Source organism: Delphinus delphis, chromosome X (assembly GCF_949987515.2).
Source record: "Delphinus delphis chromosome X, mDelDel1.2, whole genome shotgun sequence".
Classification (NCBI taxonomy): Eukaryota; Metazoa; Chordata; class Mammalia; order Artiodactyla; family Delphinidae; genus Delphinus; species Delphinus delphis.
This window is the reverse complement of record NC_082704.1, coordinates 21,933,072-21,956,584: the sequence shown is the minus strand read 5'-3', so window position 1 is coordinate 21,956,584 and position 23,513 is coordinate 21,933,072. Positions and strand designations below refer to the sequence as shown.

Here is a 23,513-nt window from a genome sequence, read left to right as displayed (position 1 = left end):
AGGTCACAGGAGGGTTCAAGGGGAATTTAAAAATGAACATGTTTGGATTCACCGATCTATACTATAAAAAGGATGAGTGTCAGCTACGAGCAAATTTAGCACTGAGAAATCCTTATAGGATTGACTGCAAATATACAGGAAGTCACTAGATGAAAGCTCAATCTAACTACAGGACCTATACCTTGACTATTCTGCTTTTACATAAAGAAAAGATGATGACCAACCTGAAATGAGATTAACTTATTTTAAATTCAAAAAACCTAAAAAACCCTAAAGCTTTAATTATTTTTTTGAGGTTCCCTCATTTAGATGCCCCATAGGCTCCTTAAACAAACAGGTATAAAATGGAACTCCTTAACCTACCTCCCCTAGACCTCTACTTTCACTTCTATCACCAAGGCAGGTAAATGGGATTGGGGTGGGGTGCGGTAGGGTTGGGAAAAACTGGTACAAAAGTACAGGGTCAAGATATCTAAAAGAGGGCCCTTTAAATCCTATTTAAAGATTTTTAGCTGAGGTTCCCTTGCTAGGGTCATGAAAAAGAATTTTTCAACTCAGCCTAAACTTGATCTCAGTAACACTGAATGGTATCACCATCCACTCAGTCTCCCAAGCCAGAAAGCTTTCCCCTACTCCCCATATCTACTGAGTGACCCATGCCTGTCAGTTCTACAGTTAGCATATCTCAAATGTCGAGATTCCCAAATTGTAGTCCCTGAACCAGTGGCATCAGCATCCCCTGAGAACTTGTTAGAAATGCAAATTCTTGGGCCCCACCCCAGACTAACTGAAACAGAAACTCAAGAGTAGGCAGGGTCTAGAGATTTGCAACTTAACAAGCCCTCCAACAAACCCTCAAGTTTGAGAACCACTGTTCAAACCTATCCCTTTATCACTGTTCCCACTGCTAACGGCCACCTGGCCCTCGTCATCTGTCATCTGGCCTATAATAATAGTTTCCTAACTGGTTTCCTGGCCATCAGAAGTTCTGCCCCCTCCAATCCATTCTCCATACTATCACCAGGGTGAACCCTCTATATCACGAATATGATTATTAAAGTCCTTTCCTAGTTCCTCTATGACTATAGAAGTGGCTTTTAAGCTGTGTTCCTAGGTAAACCTGTTTCAAGGGTTGCCTGACAGACAAGACGAAAGCTCAGTGGGCAGTACACCAAACTTCAAAGTTCATAGTAGTGTTAAAAAACACTGGTCTCCTGGACCATCATCAAAAAATCTAGAAACAATAAATGCTGGAGAGGGTGTGGAGAAAAGGGAACCCTCTTGCACTGCTGGTGGGAACGTGAATTGGTACAGCCACGATGGAGAACAGTATGGAGGTTCCTTAAAAAACTACAAATAGAACTACCATATGACCCAGCAATCCCACTACTGGGCATATACCCTGAGAAAACCATAATTCAAAAAGAGTCATGTACCAAAATGTTCACTGCAGCTCTATTTACAATAGCCCAGAGATGGAAACAACCTAAGTGTCCATCATCGGATGAATGGATAAAGAAGATGTGGCACATATATACAATGGAATATTACTCAGCCATAAAAAGAAACGAAATTGAGCTATTGGTAATGAGGTGGATAGACCTAGAGTCTGTCATACAGAGTGAAGTAAGTCAGAAAGAGAAAGACAAATACCGTATGCTAACACATATATATGGAATTTAAGAAAAAAAAAATGTCATGAAGAACCTAGGGGTAAGACAGGAATAAAGACACAGACCTACTAGTGAATGTACTTGAGGATATGGGGAGGGGGAAGGGCAAGCTGTGACAAAGCAAAGCAAGTGAGAGGCATGGACTTATATACACTAACAAACGTAAGGTAGATGGCTAGTGGGAAGTAGCCGCATAGCACAGGGAGATCAGCTCGGTGCTTTGTGACCACATGCAGGGGTGGGATAGGGAGGGTGGGAGGGAGGGAGACGCAAGAGGGAAGAGATATGGGAACATATGTATATGTATAACTGATTCACTTTGTTATGAAGCAGAAACTAACACACCATTGTAAAGCAATTATACTCCAATAAAGATGTCAAAAAAAAACCCAAACAAAAAACACTGGCCTCCTGGAAAAAGGAGATGTTCTTAGGTCAGAGAAGTCCCTCTTCATCTGTCCCCAGCCTACCTCTCCAGCCTCATCTTCTCTCATGTCTACCTTCTACATCACCCTTTAGCTGAACAGGATGATTGCAGTTCCTCTAAGAGACCAGGCTATTTGGTGTTTTTGTGCCACTGCTTCTTTTGCATAGAACATCTGCCTATCTCCACCATTTGTTCATCAGATAATACCAAATTGCTAGTCCCTACCCCCACCAGTGCATACCTACAGAAACAGCTCCAGTACTAGCATTACCTTCTCCATGAAAACTTTTCAGATGCCTGCTTCTCATCCTTTTACTAGATGGACTTGATTAACCCCCCTCTGTGCCCTCACAGTGGTGATAATAGTAGTGGGAGTGACAATTAATATTTATTGAGGATGTACTATGCTGTATGTGCAAAGTGCTTTATGTGTCACGTGCAGGCTATTTTAAACTTCACAAGTCTATGAGGTGTGAGGTATAATTATTATCCCATTTTAGAGGTGAGAAGACTAAAGTTAGAAAGACTCTGCTTATTCTACTTGCCCAAGTTGTACAGCCAATATGTGGCAGAATTGAATCATCTCACCTATTTAAACTCCAAAGCATTTGCACTTAACCTCTACAGCACAGGGACCAGGATCATAACACACAAGTCAGGTAAGCAAGGAATAAGACAGTAGGGGGGTGGCAGACACTATGGAATTGAACAGGGCACACTCAAGCTATAAGCATTTTAAAAAGGAAGGGGAGCGGAGAGGAAGGAGTGAGGAAGAGGAGAGTCCTGGGATGCAAACAAAATATATCTGAGGAATGATCCTGAGCAGTAGGCCACTAGCTTGAGACTCCTGTTTCATACTATATTCAATTCCCAACTTTATGCTTGTCGTAAAGCCCCTGCCAGGATAATTTATTAGATAGTAGTGCCTGCATCTTTCTCACTGCTGTAGGTACCCCATGAAAGCAAGATAATTTTCCACTTTTCACCTGTCCACAAACCTTGCATCCTAGACCTCAAGGCAGAGGGAGGAAGGGCAAGGGGAGGGGAGGAAAGGGCATAAGTGGTCTACAGAAGAAGAGGGAAAGAGGGCTACATTCTCCTTGAGACTCGGGGTGGGAGCAAAGGAGAACTGCCAGGTATTTCAGGGATCTCATAGTGGTCATACTTCTAATAGAGGGGCCTGATATGGATATCCAGGAAAAATAATCACTAGACAAATATCTCTGTGTACCAAGATCAGCACAAACCATACCTTTCAGCCACAGCAATTGCTAACAACTAGAGACTTCTCCCCAGATTTTCTGTATTGGGCAGACCTCAATATACTTGTTCTCTATTACCATTGTAATAAACTACCACAGACTTGGTGGCATAAAACAACACAGATTTATCTTACAGTTCTCTAAGTCAGAAGTCATAAATGGGTCTTGATGGGCTAAAATCAAGGTGTCAGCAGCACTACATTCCTTTCTAGAGTCTCTAGGAGATAATCCTTTTCCTTACTATCTCCAGATTCTAGAGGCTACCCCCCATTCCTTGGTTCATGGCCACTGTCTTCAAAGCCAGCGATATCAGGCCGAGTTAACCAGGATAATCTCCTTATTTTAAGGTCAGCTGAATAGCAACCTTAAATCCATCTGCAGTCTTAATTCCCCTTTGCCATGTGATGCAACATATTCACAGGTTCCAGGGATTAGAGCATGGACATGTTTGGGGGCCATTCTGCCTACCATGACCAGTGATTCCTATAGATTTTTTGAGTGGGGGGTTATCGAGACTATACATCTCACTGCCCTACTGGTTAGGTTCTGATGTGTGAAGTTTTTTTAATTTAGAAAAAAGAATATGAATGCCATGAGCAAATAAATTCATATGCATTCCACACCTACAACACTTGATTATTTTACTTCTTTCTATATAGGTCAGTCCTCACCTCTCTATCAATAGCTTGTGATTGGGGACCGTGTCCCTCACTGATTTTTGTTTCCCCAGCAACTAGCACCATGCCTGGCACATTGCAGAAACTTACTGTTATCACAGTAATAAATAAATGAAAAATGCTTCCTCTGGCGAAAAAAATCATAGAGTTGTATTTGTTACTTATTTCAGAGCTGTACATATCTCGAAAGCTGAATCTACTGCTAAAAAGGGAGAAGGAAGCTGAACATACACGATTTAAAAAAATCTATTTAAAATAGACGTCAGAGGTATTTTTTAATTATTTCTAAAATGGATCATTCATCAGTGGAATAAGAAGCAAAAGAAAGGGAACTGTTCCCCTAAACCATATGAATTCTCATTTATATTTCATTTCAACCAATAAGGGGAAAGTCACTTCTAAAATATTATGATTCATGAACTTCATTTACCGCTCCTTCTCTTGGTTTGATCAGAATAGACATCTTTATATAGTACTAGAATTGTTGACATTTTATTGCATTACCACATCTCATTATTATGTATTAAACGCTATTATTTATGGCTACTACTTAATCTGATGTGAGACAGAAAAATTATTGAAGGCTTGGCATCTCAGGAATAGGCATTTTATAGGGATGAAGGACTGACTAGGAAGAGTCAACGGTCCTTCAGCTGCCCCTCAGATCATTAACTCCAAGTGGTTATTTGCTCCCAGGCACTGTCCTGTGCCCAGGGTGTTATTGCTGTGATATGTAGATGAAGGAGAATATATTTTAAGTGCTTTAATATGAATTCAATGCTATGAAGGGTGCCAGATTGAAAGCATTGGAGTCTGAAGTCATCGGGTTATGCACTTGGCTGGTTCCAAGTTTCAGAGAGATACTTGACCTTGAATGACCACCTTGCAAGAGGGAGAAAACATACAGTTTTGCTGAACTTCAACAGACTGACAGAGGAGCGGCACAGCAGCACCCCAAAGTTGAGCATTTTTATCAAGGAGGAAAATGAGACTACTAACTAAACTTCTACTTGAATCTATTTAGTATAATGCCACTACTGGTGTGCACAGTGGAGGGTAGGGGGGTGGGCAATGGTGTTAGCATACACAGTTGCTTTAAGATAAAAAGTAAATAAATGCCCTATTACCAATGCACTAAACCACTTAAACAAGCAGCAGTCAACAACTGGTGTGCGTATTCCAACTTAATGGCCAGTTTAACAACTGGTGTGTGTATTCCAACTTAATGGCCAATCTTGACTCCATTTTGCATACTTGAGAAGAGCCCTTAATTTTTTAAAAATCATGGACTGTTTTATCAGGAAGAAAGTTTTTATTATAGATGTGAGAAAACCAAGGCTCAGAGCAGATAAGTGACCTAGGAGGACCATATCGCTCTTATAAGACTGGGAGTAGATCCTATGTTTTCTGATTGATAGGCAAGGGCTTTTCTGCTATACCATGTTGTCTCTCTAAGGGAGGGAAAGTAGCTGCTCTCTGAACTTTTTAAATATTTAGTGCCAATTATTTTCATAAGTGTGCGTTCTTTTGGCCTGCTAGGCATTTTTCCCCCATTCTTTGCAAGACCATCATTTTTCACACATTTAAACCTTTTTAGTATGAAAAAATACCTTTCAGTTAATATTACACAACTGGCAGACTCACAATTCCCAAATTAGGAAAATTATTTTCACAAATGACACAATATGCGAAAATCTCTTATTCCTTCCCAGTAAGTTTCTTTTTTAATGTCATTTTATGTTCTGATCTTACTTTTTTTTTTTCCTGTAGTGAAATGAACTTTTGGCAATGGTATCCCCTTAAAGGCAGTACCTCTAGAAGAATGGCAAATAGAACGAAGCGCAGAGTTAAAACTGGCAAATCCATTTAAAATTTCCCTCAATTAATCTCAATTAACTGGAGCCCAATTAAAAAACAAAAACAAAAACAAAAAAACCCTTAATGTATTTGTAGTGTATTTTTTGAAGGGCAATGCAAATTCCAAGATTTTAAAGATTTCATTTTTTATGTAATTTCATTGTTTAATGTTCTTTAAAGGAAGTATCAAGTGATTCCAAAAACTTAACACAAATTCAGGTCATTCTTTTGATGGGTGAGAATTCATATTTGAATAACGATACGTAGCAGTGCCAGATACAGGTATTAAAGAAAAAAAGTCAATGCTTCCTATTCCCTACTTACTAAGAACTTAACAATGATGAATATTTCTAATAAGAATGAAGCCCAGTGAGGGAAGTCTTTTAAGTAACTGAAGATTTTGATTAATCTGAAAATCTCCCCCATCTTGCCACATTTTCTCACATATTTCACCTAACATAGGACTGAACATAGAAGCAGTCACTGTCTCAATATTCCAGGTGAATTCTATCTACATTGGCATATTTACCAAAGGAAAAGACACAATGACTTGCAACCAGTATGGTTCAACAGATGGATAGATGAAAGGAAGTAAAAATGGAAGGGTAAATAAATTAATGTAATACCATGACAATACAGATATTTTACTTCAGACTTTCCTAAAAAATTAAAACATTCTTTTCAGGAGGCAAATATTTGTTTTGTCAGTAAAATTATCTGCATGGAAATACTTTTGCCATTGTTATGGAGAAATTCCATGTTTATTTGCAGTCAATGTTAACTACTAAATGGTTTAGCAAACATCCTCATTGGCCACTGCTGTTCCCTTGTACTCTGCAGATATTCCCATTAGTTAAAGAGTCTCCTGGTTTTAGTAGCTGTGTGTGGAAAAGGTCACAGAATCATTCAAATACAGAGGGCAGCCTGCATATTTGGTTTTGCAAAGACTCAAGCAATTATGGAGTACAGATACAAGCTTATCTATACAATGGCCGGATGGGTTTTTTAAAGTTTAAAACAATGTATTTCATTCACGTGGCACGCAATAAATATAACCGATTATAAAGGTGGAACATTCTGTTCTTTTCACATTATATATCAATGTGTTCAATTTCCAAAGTAAATTTCAGTGTAGAATGCACATACCTTGATAGATCCAGAAGTTATGGGAATCAAAAAGGAGACAGCTGAATAAAGGTCACCCTTGTAATTCCTGTAAACAAATTAGGCCAAATTATCCTTCAAACATATGTACAAGCAGGTCCAAAGCAGTCCTTATATGAGGGAAAGGAAGAGACACGTGGGGTGGGGGTGGGAGTGGGCATGGGAGTTGTGAATATTAGGCTTCATTTTGCAATTCACAAAGGATAAAGGGGTCAGTTTCTTAAAAGATCTGCTTGAAACTCCAAACAATTATGTTAACTATGCTGCTAATAAAGAATTTCTTCATTACGAATGAGTAGACCTGGAGGGCTATGGAATTCTCACCTACAAAGACTCTTCCAACTTAATACTATTCAATTTTTGCTCAATATACCGCTCATTTTGAGATGAAATGCCCACAATTTCAAGAAATTTTCACCAATGTAAACAATTTATAATAATTGTAATTTCTTATATTAAAATAGTCCTTTACAATTTACAGAAAACCTTCATATATACATTTCATTTAATTCTCAGGAAAGTGAGGCCCAGAGGGATTAAATGGCTTGCATAAAGTCACATAATGTGGTTAGTGGCAGAGCCAGGACTAGGATCCATGTCTCCTCACTTTGGTTTCCCAAGTCCCACATGACTTCCTTTATTCAAGTTATAAAATGGAGCATATGTCTCCATGTGCCACACTTGGTACTGGGCAATAGGGCAGGAAGTGTACCCTATAATGATCCCCATTAATTTATTCCACCTGACAGATATACTTCTCCCTCTGATTTATATAGGGCCCAATATGAAGTCACATAGATGTTTAACATATGAACTTTAAAAAACCCTTCAGCAGTAATATAAATTGGTACAGTATTTTTGGAGGGGAACTTGTCAATAGGTACCCAAAGCCTTAAAAATATGCGCTCCCGGGCTTCCCTGGTGGAGCCGTGGTTGAGTCTGCCTGCCGATGCAGGGGACACGGGTTCGTGCCCCGGTGCGGGAGGATCCCACATGCCACGGAGCAGCTGGGCCCGTGAGCCATGGCCGCTGAGCCTGTGCGTCCGGAGCCTGTGCTCCGCGACGGGAGACGCCACAACAGTGAGAGGCCCTCGTACCGCACAAAAAAAAAAAAAAAAAAAAAAATGCACTCCCTTCAATCGACTTACTGCATGTTTATATATTTATAAGGCAATTATCAGAGATGTATACAAAGAAGTATAAGAATTTTTTCATTGATGTTTTTTACATAAATACTGGAAATTACCTAAATGCCCAATAATTGGAGTTTGGTTAAATAAATCAAGGAACAACCATAGGATGTTTTACTACGAAGCCATTAAATATGATGTGAGAACTGTCAGGATGTTAATTGTCATTCCATATCATCTCTACCTATGGCTTAATTTGCTGCTTTTAAACTATACTCTGGAAGAGTGGGGGGAGTGGAGAATTACAATTTTTTTTTACATTTTTGGTTGTTTTTTCACCTCTCTGTGTCTCTGTCTCTCTGTCTCTGTATGTGTGTGTGTATACATATATATTTTATTGAAATAGAAATATGTTAACAATATATTGATAAACAAAAAAGCACATTATTTTCTAATTTTTCTAAAATGAACTTATATCACCCATATATTAAAAAGCTACATGTTTTAAATTCTTCAAAAATCCATTTCAGAAAAGGCAGTGTGGGGACTTCGCCGGTGGTGCAGTGGTTAAGAATCCGCCTGCCAATGCAAGGGACATGGGTTCGAGCCCTAGTCTGGGAAGATCCCATATGCCGCGGGGCAACTTAGCCCATGTGCCACAATTACTGAAGCCCACGCACCTAGAGCCCACCGCAACAAGAAGCCTGCGCACCTCTGTGAAGAGTAGCCCGTTTGCCACAACTAGAGGAAGCCTGCACGCAGCGACGAAGACCCAACGCAGTCAAAAATAAATAAATTAATTTAAAAAAAGAAAAGAAAAGGCAGTGTGATGAATTATAAAGCAAAAGAAAAAGGAAAACATTAACATTCCAATATTTTATGACTGGCAATTAACCTGATGGCCCCAACTTATCAATCAAGTAATTCCCAAACCTATTTCTTTAATATTTGAGGCAAAAATCTTAGTAATAAGGGCAAACAATTTAAAATTTCTACACAGTGAATCAAGACAGAAGACAATATCTAAATGCAATTTTTTAAAAATGTAGGTCAATAACATCATTGTCACCTTTGACAAAGATCACCAAGGTGACCTTGCAATGATAATAGAGTATAATATTATTAGTAATGATCTCCATATCCAGTACACTATATATAAATCATTCATAATAGACTAAAGTGGTGCTCTTGATTAGTTGCAATCTAATTGCCCGATGTGCATTTTTCATCACTGTTAATGTTGCTCAGAAAAGACATGGTTCTGCTCAAGTGTTCATGTAGTTCCATAATAGTGCTAAGATAGAATCTTTTAAGGGAAGACATTTCAGAAAGTACTTAGATCTAGACTACAAAAAGTATTTCTGGCTCTTCTGCCACATACACCAGAGCAAGTCTGTAGAAATTGGCTTCATACTCATCAGGCTGATTCTGCAAGGCAGCTAGCAAAATTGCTTTAAAAAACAGACTGCCCTATATGCAGCATTTTGCCTGGGTGAGATCCACAGAGGACTGGGAAGCAAGAGGGCTTTAAAATCATATAGCTCTTCTCTGCTCACTTCTCAATTGCCTTCTGACTGAAGCCTTTAGGAGTCTATCTCCCCCTTTATGATTAGAGAAGGCCAGTTCACACGATCTATGTAAGATACCCCAGGTTACTTTCCATAACTTACCAGTTCCCAACATGTACCACGTCCCTCACCTTTTACCTTTTTGTTTGACTCAAGAATTCATTTCCACAAAAGAAACTGTTGACTGTCTTAATACTGCATGAGGGCTAGCTACCCTTAGAGTAAAAACAAGTTAGAATGTTTGACAGGACCATCATTGAACGCAACCAAATAATGCATACCAGAGGCAAAAACAGCAGGAGCCACAAATGTTAGAAATGCATCTCACAGAACAAGCTCTAGTCCTAAATCTAAATTGGAAAAGCTCATCAAGGGATCATCTAACCCAAACTTTCATTAGTGCCACTACCTCTTGTTTGGGCCCACCTAGAGAATAATATACTACATCCTTCAGTTCTCAGCTTCTTAAAATGAAACTATCATCTGAAACTGGCTATGGAGATAAAATGCATAAACTGGAGGTGAGCAGAAGAAAGGTCTAAAACTCTGGTTCAAAAAATATATACATATATATGAACATGCATATATGTGTGTATAGATAGATATCTTTCTCAGATGCATTTAAAAAGTATAATTCCTACTCATTTAGAAAATGGGACTTTTTAAACTTGTTTTTCAATAATTACTCAGTTATAAACTAATTATAACTATAACACCTATATTAACACTATATTTTCAAAAGACTTTGGGATGCATACAGGTCACACTTTATTTTACTAATGAGTGTATCTTTACATATTGCTACACATGCTTTGACACCCCTAATGCTATTTTTCTAATGGGACGTTTACTCAAAGACCTTGTAGAAAATAATTGTGTTAATAACAGAGACAGTTTCCCCATTACAATGATCAGTGCTCTCAGACAATTAATGCTGCAACACTCTGTATTGTCACTTTCTTCCTCAGGGCCTACAGAACATCTAGGTTTACATTATTGGCTGCAGCTTCTTTTTTTTCTGGCAATATGGGCATTTCTAATGATGAGACCTGCCAAAACTTGTCAATGCTATTTTTCTTCTTTTCCATTAGAGGTGACTGTGGCTGAATAGCCAAGTAATCTATAGTCTAACTTCACTTAATTGTTTTTACTACATGACATGAAGAAATATAGTGAGTAATCACTTCTGTTTTACATGAAGCAAATTGCTAGTGCTTTCCACAGCAATATGAAGAAGACTTAACTTGCCTAATCTCCCTCGAACATCCTGTTTAAATCCTGACATGATAAACTCAACCTTCCTTGGTTCTCCAGTGAGTGAAGACTAGATTGGATCAGTGGATCTCAATTATTTTCCCTGGCTGTGGACCTCTTCAAAGTAAAGCTGCCACAGAACAGTTGGCCCCAATTACAATTGGTATATTCCTCTCCCTCCAGCACCATCTCTCAAGGAGAATAGGTTTATTCTCCTTGTTTTTTATTACCTAAACCTCACTTGTAAGGTGGCAATATTTATATTTGTGTTTTTGTTTCCTCTTTGTTTTATAAATGTATTTTTTCTGTAGTGAAAGTTATATGGACTTATTACAGAAAACCTGAAAAATACAGAAAGGAAAATATCACCTATTACCCACCTCCTCCAAACAGAAATAATTATTTTTGGCACTTTTGTGCATCTTTTTCCAGTCTTTCTTTTCTTACCTATTGGGTATATATAATTTGGTATCCTGCCTTGATAGTATAACATAAACGTTCTCCTTTTATCATAAAATATTTGTAAACATCATCTGTAACAGCCATAAAATATTACATTGTCTAAACGTACTATAAATCACTTAGCAATTCCCTTGTTGAACATTTAAGTTCCTTCATTTTTTCCACTATTACAAATAATGCTTGGTGAAAATCTTTGCAAATAATGCTTTTTCTGCCTTTCACATTATTTCTTTAGGACAAATTCCCAGAAGTAGAATTATTGGGTCAAATAGTATGAGCATTTTTAATGCTTCTGCTGCAAACTGCCAAATCTATACCAACTAACATTTCATCATGTCCTTATTATTCATTCATTTATTCAACCAATTCTTATTAAACACCTACTGTGTACCAGGCACTGTGCTTGCTAGGTGATATGGATGCAGTAGTGAACAAAACAGACATCAAGTCCATGCCCTCAGGGAGCTAGTATGTTAGTAGATTTCATAAATCTAAATAAACAAACATACAGTGTGATACCAGGTAGTGATGAGTAATATGAGGAAAAACAGAAGCGGATAAAGGCATAGAAAATAAACCACGATAGGACTCTTTACATAAGATAGTCCGGGAAGGCCTCTATGATGAAGGAAAATTTGATCAAAGATTTGAATGAAGTGAGAATTCATTTCAAGCAGAGGAAAGAGCAAGTGCAAAAGCCCTGAGAGACAAAAATGCATGGCATGTTTACGGAACAGAATGGAAGGCAGTTTGGCTAGAATGTTATGAGCAAGGTTTGGTGGGAAAAATGGAATGATATGAGACTGGATAAATAGGGAACAAATCCTGTAGGACTGTGTAGGACATGGTAAAGATTTTTTAACTTATTTTAAAAATTTTATCTTATGTGTGATAAGAAGCCAGCCATCAGATGACAGAGTGGGAAAATCAGAAGATCTTATTTATTTTTTAAAAGGATCACCCTAGCTGCTGTGTGGAAAACTATGTGGAGGCAAAAATGTATGTAAGGGCATCAATTAGAAGGCTATTTCAGTAGTCCAGATTAGCTAGCGGTGATGGTGGTTTAGACTAAAACACTAATGGTGAATGAGAGGAGAGGCAAATGATTCAAAGGATATGGCTTGAAGGTAGAGTCATGTCAGGTGTGAAAAAAAAAGGAATCAAGAAAACTCTAAGGTTTGGGACTTGAGCAATTACACCGAGCATTATCTTACAAAACAAACAAACAAAACAACCCTTGTATTTATTTTTTCTAATTTGCATTTATTCTGATTACTGAAGACTGAGCTTTTTTCACATTTATTAGCCATTTTAATTGCCTCTTATGAATTAGCTTTCCATGCCTTTGCCCAGATGGCACTTACAAAATCCTTTCCTCCCTTAGCTTCTATTTCATTATTTCCTGGTTTGCCTCCTACGTCTCTGACCTTATTCTTGACCTGCTCTCTCTTGAAGTCTCCTCTTATTTCACCAACCTCTTTAGTTCAGTGTGTCTCGAGATTTCATCCTTACTTCTCTTCTCCCTCTACATATACTCCCTAGGTGAACCCACCTTCCTATGATTTCAACTACTACATTGACTGATGACACACAAATCTCTACTTCCAGACCTGATCTTCAGATCTGTAATTTCCATCTGTGACAAATCATCTCTATCTGGATGTCAAGATAGTGCCTCATATTAAATAAATCCAAACCTGACCTCATTATTCCCACCCAAACTGGCTTTTTCTTCTATGTTCCCTGTATTGCTTAATGGCATTACCTAATTTTCCAAGCCAAAAGCCTCAGTGTCTTTCCTCTCTCTCCCTCAGCCTCTAAATGTAATCAATTCCCACGTCCCACTGATGTTACCTTATGAGTGGCTTTCAAATTTTCCCCCTCCTCTCCATCTTTACTGTCACTGCCATGGTTCACACCTTCATAACCGCTCACCGTTGCAACATAGCCCCTTAATGTCTCACTGCTACTACTCTTAATGCACTTTAATCCATCCTTCATACAGGTGCCATCTTTCTAAAACTCAAAGTTGGTGACCTGCCCCCCCTCACTTTAAAGCCCTTCATCTAATTCAGTAGATTCTGCTACAATGCATTACATTGTGTAATTTTGGATAAACATCATAAAAACCACAATTCTCCAATATAATTCTCCATGCAGGAAAATCCTAACACATCCAGTCATTCAATAAATATGTACTAAGCCCCCTCTGGGTGTCAGACACATGTAAGGAAATAAAATAAGACATTATCCCTAACATCTGTTCCCCAGATCTGGGTAGGAAATAAAATGACACTCTATTTTCCTGGGTTGGTATTCCCCAATTCTAATTTAGCCATGTACCCTTTCACGATCTTTTAGCCCTGTGGACTGTGGGTCTCCATAGTCTCTGACTGAAAAATTCTTAGCTATTCTTTAAGAGCCAATTCAAATGTCTGTCTCCCCCATTAGATGGCAAGTTTTTTTTTATGTCTTTGCAGCACTGGGTAAACAGAGACATTTAAAAAGTTTTGATGAATGAATGAATGAATGATTGAACAGATGAAGTTCTTTCTTCATGAAGATTGTTTTATGATGTATAACCAAAACCCTGTAATACTGAAGTCGTCAGTAAAAAAAGAAGCCAGTCCATGAGACTTGGAGAGTCTTTGTGGAAAACACTTGAGATTTCAAGACCCATTGTCCTAGAGCTCTGGGTAAACATTGATTCTTCTTCTGCCTTTTCAACAGCAAAGCAGTCCCAAGCATTTTGCTAAATGTCTAGGACCAGTGTTCCCTTCTTACTAGGTCTAGTGCTGTTTTACACATTTTCTTCAACATGTTTTACTCCATGTTTAGCAGAAATATATCATTAAATTTTTCTCTATTCCGTGTTAAATTACCCTTAAAATATTTCCCTTGCACTGAATTCTAATTGTTTGTATTAAAATTACCTCACTTTCACAAGTTGTCCAATGTTTCATCAAGGCAATGGCTCAAATAGGGGAAAAGAACAAAACAAAAAAGAAAATGTAGCACTCTTGTGTTAACACTTCATGTATTTGAAACCAAAAATAATGATGTCACACCTAACGGTTGACGTTTTATTAGACTAAACATGAAAGATCAATCACAAATGCACTCACAATGAATGGATACATGCACAGAGTAAATCTGTAATAAAGGGTACCAATCCAGAAAATCGGTATGTTATTTTAGCTCCTACCCAAGATAATTGAAAGAATGTATGAGCCAAAAACAATATAAAAATAATATTTCACTTTATACTTATATTCGCTAGTATATACCTAAGGAATTGGTCAGATTTAGAAAAAGAATAAAAAGATTAATCACTCCAAAAACTTTAGTGAATGTCCCAGAGTTTCTTTTCTCATAAATCTATATACTACCTCAACTCTTGGAAACAGCTGAAAGAAAGAAAAAGAAAAAGAAAGGAAGGAAGGGAAGGAGGGAGGAAGAAATGAGAGTGATGTTATTGGTATTTCAAGGTACAAGAGTCTTCTTAAGTCGAAGTAATAGGTATCAAGTGGCCAATCAACTGCACAGCCTTCTCCCTTAGAGGTCACTAGATCTCCTTAGTGAAATTTATAAAAGGAGTTTCTTATTTGACTTGCACAGCAATTCTGTCAATGTTTCCCTACATCGCTTAAAGCTCTAAAGATATGTCACAATCACAAAAATATATTCATTTCAAGCACGCAGTAAGCAAATAGGTGATGTATGTTTCTGTGAACGATGCTTGCAAAATCCACATCAAAAATGTACACATAATTTTTAATAAATATTCCTTTAGTCAAAAAATCCCATCCCCACACACATAAATACAAGTATATTTGGGGGCTAGTTAATGGAGCAGGAGATCACACATCAATATCACTGAAATGCCTGCAATTAAGCAGAGCAGCTTTAAAAAAAGAAAATCATTAATGCTAAAGGGGGGTAATGCACAGATATAAATTCAAAATGTTGATAAGAAACATTTTGTTGATAGCAATTGAGTTAGCTAGGAACACTTTGGGTTTAGAAAGCTTCCAGCCACTGTGTGGTTGTAGTGTATTTATACACCTCTATATTTAAACACAGGTGGTAATTAGCAAGATTGAGACACCTTTAATAAGGCATCATCATAGGTGCAAAGGATGTGTAGTATGAGTTCATTATCAATAACTTTCCTGAATTAATCATCTCTCAGGACATTTAATTTTAAATGTACCTGAAAAAACCTGGATTACTGAGATAGGCCATCTGCAGTATCTTTTTCTAATTTCCCTGAACAACTGAAGAGTTTTCTTAAAATGTCTATATACATCTGGGACACAGGGAAGGCAATATCTAATAAACCAATTGTCCAGCTAATCTGGCACCTTCTCTTTGACAGGTGTCTAAACCAGATAGAGGCATTAGAAGTAATATAAACACTTAGAATCCACCAATTATACAAAACCTTGGAACTGGGAAATTTTCTCCTTGACCTTAGCCTGCGATCATATTTTCCCTGACGTATGCAAACTGATAGCAACGTATTTTTTATTTTGGTTGCTTTAAAAACCCTCATTCAGACAGGCAGTTAAAAACACTAAGCAGTGATTCCAAACATTAAAATGAAACTGGATTTCCTTTGATAAAACCATATAGGGGTTCTACTTAAAGTCACACACATATACATGCACACACACACATATATATATGCAATCAACATTCTGAATATTTACAGTACCTTTCATCTAAATAGGAAAACAATTTAAAAGTAAATATACAGTCATTTCTAAAGGGAAACTGAGGCTGTATCTTCACAATATCATTTGGTTGAACAGTTAAAATTCATTGATCAGATCTTTGGAACTATTCAGATGATTGACTAATTTTTTTTTTCACTGTACATCCAAATGCCAAGCATCTGCTGAAAGGTTAGAGGAAATCGACATGACAAAGAAGATATGACATAGATAGATACTAGGAAATCTACATGTTCAATAATGATGATTGACTGAATTTTTCATGTTTTACTCAGATATTTTGGTATTTTTACTCAGATATAGCTCAAGTAACAAAAATAAACCAGTTAACAAAATATATGCAATTCAATACCCAACAACTGGATACTGATATCAAGAATATTCTCTAACATGTAAAAATGAAAATATTATTTTGCCTAAACTTTTTTTTTTTTGGCCACACAGCACGGCATGCGGGATCTCAATTCCCCGACCACGGATTGAACCTGGGCCCCCTGCAGTGGAAGCACGGAGTCCTAACCGCTGGACTGCCAGGCAATTCCCAATTTTTCCTAAACTTTTAAATCCTACTTCATTCTATCTTTAATAATTCTGTCTGGGACATTTACATTTTGAAATTATAGTCACTTTAAAACAGAAAATTACCTGGTGACATATAAATATAGATATAGATTTAGATCTCCATTCTTTTTTTCCTTACCAAAATCCTTTTTGGGAATCACTCTTTTTAGCCATAATACAGAAATTTGTTTACAGCTATAAATTCAGACAAAAAAAATTAGTTTATCAGAACCAATAGCTGATAATATTGCAAAAGGCTTAACATGGATTGAAATTCAGCTCATATTAGAGTTTGTGATCCCAAAGTTCAATTTTGCAAGTCATAATCAGCCACAAAAATGTTACAACAGAATATGAGAAACATTAAAAGGCAATTTCCTCATTGTTGACTACTTATCAACTGATAACTTAGTCAATTAAAATTAAAACAATCAGTATGCTTTATAGTGATGGGTAAAATGAGTGTTTTACAGATTTCAAATAAATGTATTCAAATCCATTTGGTCTCTGTAATAAAAAAAAAGTGGGGCACAGATATTTTAATAAAATTGTTTTTATACTTGAAAAGGAAAAATAACTAATCTTACCAGAAAATTCAAGCATGATTTATATTTAACTTTACTGTGATCTCTAACTAGGCTTCTTCAAAGTCTACAAAATCATAATTTGACTGAACATATTTTTTCAATGTAATAGCTATTATGAAACTATTTAACAGCTGTGAATGTCCTCATAGAACAAAAAACTCTCTGTAGCATACACATAAATACCAATAGGAATGCACAAATCAAAGCTCTATTTCTGTGATAATTTTTAAAGAACTGCTTGAGTAGGGACAAGGCAGGTTGCATAAAATCTTCAGGAAAATGACAGAGATGGCACTGATTTTTGTTCTGCTTAATCATTTATTGCTCGCAAATTCAATCTCCCAGCCCTTTACAGTTACTCTCAGGGACCAACAGGCTGGCATGAAATTAAATTAACAAGCAGGTTCCCATCCTGAATTAGTGACTCCCAGCTGTCTGTCCCACCTAGTTTCCATGGCAGTAGAAGAATAGGTGAAAAGTGAGGTGCAGGAAACTGTAAGAAGCCAACATATCAAACTCTTTAAGTCGATTTCTTTAAGCTGATGAATCAGTACCGGGGGCGGCGGCGGGGAGGTAGAACTGAAGTTAAAGTGTTTTATTTCCTGGCTTTTTGAAAAGGCCAGTGTGTTTCTGTTTTTGTCACTGCTGAGGGATGCAAGCAACAGCTCCTTACACATTTCATAGAAGACTGTAGATTCAGGATGGCATTTGGCTCATTATGTATTTTATAGTAACCCAAGAATGTTTAAGGGTCTCTACATGTATTTTAAAGCGTTTCATTTTATGTTTTTCTTTCTTTTTTGACATAGATATTAAGATTCATCAGCCTGTTAAATGACTCCAAAACATCCAGAAACTAAGTAAAAAATTCTCTCAACCAACCAGATGTTTGTTTGCATCACCTCAAACAGCTGGATGGTTGACGGAACTTTTCACTCACATATTTGGGTGTCACCTAGATACAGCCATAGAGACCTGTCATAAGTACCCAGGAAAAAAATATTAATCTTGGCACATACCTACCATAAACACAGATATGAAGGCTCTGAGTAAGAGCTTCACAGGGCGTAATTCACTGATATAAAAAGAGATGATTTAACACATTTTCCTGTGTCCACTTTCCAATTATCTTCTCCACTCCACTTAGAGTAGGTGGGAATGGAGAACCCAATATTTCAGAATCATTACATCACATTGAAAACATCATCCAAGAGACAGTGGTTAGTTGGCATATATGCATGTTTCACCATATGCTATTGTTTACCTAAAGTGGAGGCCTGGACAGGAAGTAAAAGTCAGAATTTTTTTTAAGTTGTAAATTATCCAAGATTATACTCCCAGGTCTAGAAATGTGTCCTGAAGTTACATAAGAATTTAACAGGCTTTATTTATCAGACTCTAAATTATTATTTTTAAAACATTAGTGATCCAACATCAATTGTAAAAATATTTACTAGCTCCAATTAAAACTAGTTTGCTTTGATTATATATAGAAATGTTAGCAGTACAATTAGTACAAATATTGTTATAAAACAATTTTCAGTTTAGGCCATTATATTCCAATTTCCTCAGCCCCATTTTTCATGGGTTCCAAATGTAAGCAATTTCATTGGTCTTGCTAAATTGTACCATAGTACAACTAGCAAACTACAAAATCTCTATACATTATATAAATTGTCATAACTGGGTACAACATTTGGAAGAGACACATATGGTTGGACCATCAAGGTTGTTAGGAATAATCAAAAGCTGTGTGAAAGCTTTTATAGCATTCACCTGCTCAAACTAAGCACAATTCTGGCTGGTTCTATTTGATATTTACTTTCCTCAGTTCTAAAAAAAAAAATCGATGGAAAACAGAAAGGAAAAGAAATAATACATTAAGCCAGGATTCATAATGTTTTACCATTTAGGGGAAGGAAACAGACTAATTTCAATTCAAAATAATGATTTAATCTAATACTCAGAATCTGCAGAAGATTTAAAGCAGTTTTTGTATATGGAAACAGTTCTGAAATCTGATTCCTTTTAATTTTTTATAATCAGCAGCTATATTTCTAGCTATTGATATATGTTGTTGATCATAACTGCTAAATACTATCCCTTACAATATTCTTCATCATTTAATCTGCCTGTAGTTGTGCTAGTAATCCAATTCAAACCACTCTGGTAAAGGATGGGAAGCTTCTTTAAAAAAAAAAAAAAAGCACGCATGGATTACTACTTTTAAGGGTAAATCGACAGGAACTTAAATATATGTAATATTAATAAAATTATCATACATGTCTCATATCTGATGCATGGCACTCTCATGAGATTGCTTCTAAACGTGTGTGTGTGTATGTGAGAGTGCTAGAACAAATATGTGAATATTATAAGAAAATCTGTTTTTGTTAAAATAATTAATCATTGTGTCAAGTATTCAAAGTACTGGTCTTCTTTTGACCTCAGGTCAGTAAGTATGTAAGTAAATAAATAGATAAATAAATCACTTGTTTGGGAAACCTTAGGAAATTTATTAACCATAATCTATACCAAGTACTTGATAACTATACTGAAAACTGAAACTGATGGACTTTCCAGAAAAGCAAGCTTCAAGTAAAATTTACATGGATTCTAATTGCTACCTCTAACATAAAATGGAAAAAATCTTTGTTAATACTGAACCTTCTTACCATTTCCAAGTTTTTAAGGCTGTCATGGAAAATAAATTTCCACTAAGCCTTCTGTTTTCAGAGGCAACATATCAAAAGAATATTTTGCAGTCTGACAATTTAAAGTCATATTGTACAGAATAAACTTGAATGTTGGACAGTTCTGCTTCAGCAAGAATCTTTGTATTAAAAGCATCAGAAAGGTGCAATGACTATAAGGGAAACTATGATCATGTCAGCATTATTTACACATATGATAGCTGAAATGAAACACCGAGACCTTTAGAGTACTCAGATTTCTAATTAGGCCTTTGAAAGAGATGGTAGTTAACATACAATCTGATTTTACTTTTTAACACACCTATTTGTTTGAATATTTGGAATCTCACTTAATCTTACAGCACAATGATTCCACAAAGCATTCTTTCCTTCAGCTCCATTGTATATTTTGTCAAATGACATGATGGTTCTTAATTCATAATGGGGACTTAGAACTAATGGTAAATACTAATTCATGTGTTCAAAAAATACTCGTTTTCTACTATGTGTCTGGCATGGTTCTAGGGACTAGACTCTATTGGTTTTATTATATAAATGTTAACATTTGTTCGTTGAGTTGTTTTCCCAGAAACACCTGTTTTTCAAAAACATTCTGGGGGACAATCTGAAAACTTTTAAATAACATTTAGAGCATGGATTCATTTTAGAAATTACCCAAACCACCTTAAAATGCATCTTGTGACTTTCTTTTATTATCATTAAAAGGTTCCAACATGACTTTGGCATACTTGCAAGCTTTTAACTACCTTTTAAAAAAACTTTGCAAAGGTAAATTATTTAACGCATCACACACACAAAAAGTCTTATGAACTTGGACAAAAATGGCAAAACTAGGATTCTGTTCTTCCAGTTAACTACTTAAAGGGTCATACTATGCCTTATGAAAATTCATTTTTCCCCACGTTGAAAATATTAAGAGCAAGGGTGAGGGGGCGGTGAGCAAGCAAGCAAATGCTGGGTAACCATGGAGCAGAATGTAAAGCTGTGGATCTCATCATCATCATCATCATAATAATAAGCCCTTTCTTCTTAGACTGTCATCTTTCTTGGCAGCACTGGAGTACCCTATGCTCCAAATCGGACGTCTTCGGACTAAGAAGATGGACAAGGATATTTCAGCCAAAAGATAATAATAGAGCAGACATTTGCAATGTTTTCCCCAAACAGGTTAAGAGTAGCGATTGATTCTCACAGTACAGTGTACCTGGTTTGTTAATTATAATCATAGAACAACAATATAAAATTCAAGGAAGCTGTCTGTGACCCTCACCACGAACGCGATCAATTAAGTGCTAATCTAACAGTACCTAACAGGATCCACTGGAGTGTTTCGTTTCCTTTTGGTTTCTAAACCCGAGGGGCTACTAATTTCCCTTCTATGGCACTAGGAACTTCTCTTTGTATTTCTTCGGGCCACCTCAAATACTCCTCAGGATTAACAACCCAGGGAAAAAAAAAAAAAACGGGAAAGTTCAAGACGTCTCCTGACCAATTGCTTCATTTTGAAGACCTACCCATATTATCATATCGCCCGTAACAGTGATGCAGATCCGCTAAACCCAAAGCTGCCGACGGCAAGCAGGAGCTGCAAACCAGCCCCCGCCCCCGCCCCTACTCTCCCGGTGGCGAAATTGATGTCGAGAAGACTTGTACTAGTGGAGTGAGATCGTCTGTCTCCGCAATTGTAAACAACCGGCTGCACTGGGTTTGCTGAAATCTTTAAATACACTCCTGACTGCAAACACATCCACTCACCAAGTCGCGCTAACAGTCTCCCCTTCTCCACCTCTAGGAAAAGCATCCTAAAACTGAACTGGCAATTCGCCCGTTGTGGAGTGGAAGAAAGTGAGGTTACATTTCCTCAGGCATGCCCAGTGGGTACTTGGCAGTCCGCAGAGATGCTGGCCGCTGCTAGATTGCCGGTACCACGTCTCAGGATGAAATGCGAAAACACACAAACCCGCACAGCTTAAGCGCGTGGTTAAAGCCAACACCGACGGCTCCCAGAGCACCTACTGCTGCGTAATGACTGTCTCTTATGACAGAGATTGGGGTGTAGGAAGGACGCATTGGGTAGGGCCCCAGACGGCGTAGGTTAGAAGGAGGTCCTGCAGTTCCCCCCGGAACATGGGCTCCCCGAGTGAGGTTCAAAGAGAAATTCAAAAGCAAACTGGTACTAAAGTGCCTCCTAGCCCCTGAGCATCTTCTCTCAGAGAGACGGCAGGAGCGGGACCCGAGTGGCCGAGCCCCTGGCGGACGCTCCTGGTGGGAAGGATGCTGGAGAAGAGGCGCCCCCTTGTCTCTTCTCGGACCGAGCCCACCCCCCACTTCCCAGCGTCCAGGTCCACTTGTTAGAGCGCCAGGGCTCTGAGCGAGAGCTGAGGAGAGGGCCCCCCTTTCAGAACTGGAGGAGTTGGTTGGCAAAAGTGTCGCCTGAGAAGGCTAATGAGCCCTCGAAGGGCAGCGCCCCCAGGGCCCGCTGAAAGCTTGAACTGAGAACAAGGCCGACCTCCCATCTCCCCCGGGTGGTCCAGAGCCCCGGGCCGGGCGAAGAGCAAAAGAAGGAGACGAGGTTATGCCACCTCAGGCAGGACTCCCAGAGCGGACGCTGCCCGCCACTCACGGCCGGGAACCGCCATCCGCTGCCTGCAGCCTTGGGGCGAAGTTCGCCGGGAGTCCTTGGGGTGGGAAGTGGGGGGTTGGGGGCCGCGAGCCAGAGGGAAGGAGGTGGGAGCCGGCAGCAACGCACCTACCTAGTCCAGGCGTAAGTTTCGATGGCGTCCCCAGGTGCGGTCCCCCGCCCCCTCACCAGGTGCTCAGCCCCGCCGGGCGCTGCCCGTGCCCGGGACCTCAGGCGTCTCAGCCGGTTCCTGCGGGAAACGACTGTAAATCCACATTACTGTTCGAGCTGCCGCTCGGGCCCCCGCATCGCTCTCCTCCGGTTTGCGGCGGCGGTGCTCTCAGCCGGCAGCCGCCGGGGGCAGGGACCGAACCTGGCTACTACCGCGCCAGCGGACGATCGCTGCCAGGAGGGTGCTTGCGCCCGGGGTCGTACGTGGGTGCGAGAGTGTGTATACGCGTTTATGTCCGTGAAAGAGAGAGTGTGCGTGTGTGTGCGAGCAGAAGGGGTGAGCCCAGCCCCCGGGGCACTCGGAGATGAACTCCGGGCTAAGCCGGAGCCCGCCGCGCTCCCGGGTGCGGGCCCTCTGCACGGCTGATGGCTGTGCTGATGTTGCCGTGGCCGCCGCCGCCGCGCTCTAAGGCTGGTCGCGGTGGTGCAAAAAATGTTTCTCTTCTACTCGAGACCAAAAAACCTGCCCTGTCTACTGAGCATGCCCGGTTTGACAGCTCCACAGCCAAGGTTTTTTTTTTTTTTTTTTTCCTTTTCCACTAAGACTCCAGGTTTTAGCCGCAGCTGAGATGGGGGGGCGGGGGGGGGAG

At 38.7% G+C, this 23,513-nt stretch overlaps 1 protein-coding gene across 8 annotated transcripts in view; it reads right to left on the bottom strand.

Annotated features, from left to right (window-relative positions):
- TENM1 (teneurin transmembrane protein 1) overlaps positions 1–22,936 on the bottom strand; it is a 799,512-nt gene extending 776,576 nt beyond the window's left edge. For 6 of the 8 annotated variants that reach the window (XM_060002255.1, XM_060002258.1, XM_060002259.1 and 3 more), the window contains exons 1-2: positions 22,826–22,936; positions 7,043–7,109 (exon numbers count right to left, since the gene is read on the bottom strand). The gene's annotated coding sequence lies outside the window, so the exon portion shown is untranslated. Of the gene's footprint in view, positions 1–7,042; positions 7,347–22,825 lie in introns of those variants that run through there. The other 2 variants (XM_060002257.1, XM_060002256.1) reach the window with 2 other exon arrangements.
- Positions 22,937–23,513: the final 577 nt, after the last annotated feature.